The sequence below is a fragment of the Geospiza fortis genome, unplaced genomic scaffold (genome assembly GCF_000277835.1).
Source record: "Geospiza fortis unplaced genomic scaffold, GeoFor_1.0 scaffold398, whole genome shotgun sequence".
NCBI lineage: Eukaryota > Metazoa > Chordata > Aves > Passeriformes > Thraupidae > Geospiza > Geospiza fortis.
Window position 1 is genome coordinate 527,374 of NW_005054517.1, and position 3,254 is coordinate 530,627.

The following is a 3,254-nucleotide window of genomic DNA, read 5'->3' on the forward strand; positions in this document are numbered from 1 at the left end:
GTTTACACAGTGCACCTCCACCTGAAAATTCAAGAATGACATAATTTGAAAGTTACATAAGGCAGGAGATACATGGGTTTTATACCTAAAATATGCATATGTCTCCTATCATGTACATCCTACAGTTATGAACACATTTCCAAGTAGGTGACACTAGAGCTAAACAGCAAGTATTAAATTATTACCTCTTCATCCTTGTTGACTTTTTCCCAGGCATTTTTAGATGGACATTTTGAGCTCCCAAACCAGTTGGGATCTTTACCTTAGGACTGTGAACACCCAGGAATGAACTGGAAGTTTCCACCAGGTTCCAAATTGTGCTGAAGGTGTGTGAGAGGGTCAGAATGGACGAGAGACACCTCTGCTTGTGAATGTTGCTGTTTTTAAGGCTGCTGCAGTTGGAACAAGCACACAGAACTCCTCTGCTGCAGCTGGAGGCTGGGGGACCTGCACACCAGCACTTCCAGGCTTTCACAGGCACTGAATTCAAATTCCAAGGAAGAGCCTCTCGCTTTCCTCTTCCTCTGTGAATCACTGAGCTCCGTTTGAGCCTGCAAGTCTTGCTTGAAAGAATCTGCATTAATTACTACTCATCAGCCTTAAATATGGTGACAGCTCCTGTTGGCAGCCCTGTTTATTTTGTGACCACCTTTTCAGCTCGGCTGTCAAATGGAGTTTTTTTTTCTCCTTCCCAAGAAAACAACCTTTCTCTGTGACCAGCTGCTGAGAACAAACCTCCTCTCCCTCCCCTCCTCAATCCTGAACACACCATCCTTATTTCCTTGCCAAGGAAATCCTGTCCTTATAAATAGGGGCCAGGGTGGAGTTATAGATACCAGATTTTAGGCTGCTCAAAGGAGAGAAGGTCTATACTGCTTCTCTGGTTTTCCTCTTGATAGGTATTGTGATCCACTTGTCAAAATGTTCTTAATTTCCCTGGCTGTCTGTAGTTTTCCTCTCTACAGAAATATTGCAAAGGTTTGTTTGGAACTACCAACATACTTCCTCTGAAAATTATTTCTGATGGAGACATTATTTAGTTATTTTTTATTATTTCTTTAGTAATCTAAGTCTGTGAAAAGAGAATTTGGAAAGCTACAAAACAAATTGTCTTTTACCATCTCTTTCTCATTAAAAAAATATTAAACTCTCCCAATTTTCAAATAATAACACCCAAAACTCTATCAATATAACTGAAGAAGAGTAATTATTGCCTGAGGGGCGAAAAAAAACCCCAATCCCTGAACAAACACCTCTGAAAAAGAGGAAACAAAGATTGTTAGAGAAGTAAAAAGTTTCAGAGTCTAAAGAGTAGAAACCACAACCATAAACACAATTTAATGTAAATTGCTTCATTTACACAATAAAACCTGAGTCATTAAGTGAGAGAAAATGGAAGGAAGGAAGGAAGGAAGGAAGGAAGGAAGGAAGGAAGGAAGGAAGGAAGGAAGGAAGGAAGGAAGGAAGGAAGGAAGGAAGGAAGGAAGGAAATGAAAGAAAGCTCTTTTAAAGCAAACAGGGCGTATTAATTTTCTCCTCCTCTACTCATCTGCATGTGTACAGTCACAGATATGGGAAAAAAACAGGATCATTTTTTACATTTTCAGACCTTAAATCTCTGTCCTAAACATCCTGTACAATAAGGATAACCCAGTAGAACTTCCAGAGACCCAAACTGCTTTGATGTCTACATTTAACTTCCTAAAGAATGATGCAGAGATCAGAGTTACAGAGCAATCCCACTGTCAAGAGCAACTGGGACAAGGAAGGAAACTTATATGAGACCAATTACCCTTTTTCCTTTTGCTGGCAGTAATGTCCAGCAGCCAGAGTACATCATTTGACACATTTAAGTTTCTATCAGTTTCTGTACTTGCTTTATATATTTTCTGCTACTCTATCCCTTATTTTTGTCCTAAAAATTCTTCACATAGAAGTATGAACAGGAAACCCCCCCATATGCCATTGCTTGGCAGCAAAACCAGAAAGAAAACCCATTCACAGGGAGCAACAGCAAAGCAGCACAAGACACCTTTATTCTGAAAGTACTTTTGTTTTAATGTGCTTCTATCGAGAAAACTGAGAATTTAATTTGGGCTTTACTACCATGCTGCATCATTAGCTTCCAAACACCTCTAGAGCTTTTCCATTTCCCTGATTCTATTCTTAAACCTGGAGTTAGACTGCCTTAGCCTTGAGTTCAGGTGCAGGAAGTACTTCAGTCTCATGCAGCTGTTCTACACTTCTTCCTTTAGATAAATGTATTTTTCATCATCTCTTCTTCTTTTGTTTTTTAAATTTTCTTTTATTTCTCAACTGTATGAGATTAAAGGTGAGTACTTCAGTCTCACACAAATATTCTACTTCTTTTCCTTTAGATAAATGTCCTATTTTTCATTCTCTCTTCTTTTTTTAATATTTTTTTTATTTCTCAACTGTATGAGATTAAATCATCTGTACTAATTCTTATTTTCACATCTGAACAATTAGCAGAGGACTGAAGGAAGATGCCATTCGACAGCTATGTGAATAACAGAGATGGTTAACTGAGACCAGAAACAACTTTTAGGGATGTCTTCAATTCTTTTTCATTCTAATTTGGAGAAGAATTTAAACCTTAAAAGTCTTAACCCCCTACATAATTTTGTGAAACCTAGCTTTTGCTGGGAGAGGTTTGGTTTTCATTTCATCTTCTCCACCACCAGTTGTTTTTACCAGTACTATTACAAGGACCTCATAAAACTTTCAGTGAGAAAGGCTGTCAAAACAGACAGAACTCCATGAGATATTTAGCTTTCAATGAAATGGATTTTTCTACTGCAAACCACTTTTTTTTTTTCTGACTAGCCTTGGTGAATGATAACAACTGTGATGGGTCTCTTATGTGGGGAGATTTAGGAGAGTGTATCTGTCACATGTATATTCCCCTCAGTAACTCCTTGTTCTTGTAGTAACAAGAATTTCTTATTCTCTCACCAGGCTCTACATCATCACCTGAAATGGAAGCTGGGTGTCAATGCCAAACTCGAATCAATAAAGAGCTGAAGCACCTGCAGTGGTGCCAGAGGTAATGTTTCAATTAATCTCTCAGAATTAATGTCTGCTTCATTTCCAGGAAGTCCAGAGGGGTACGTAATGGACCCATTTTGTGCTATTTAAATAGGGTGAGAAAAACTGCGCTTCTCTAATTTGAATTACACGACTGCAGGAGGATTTGGGTAGGACAAGCACCACCCTAAGCCAGTTTGATGATG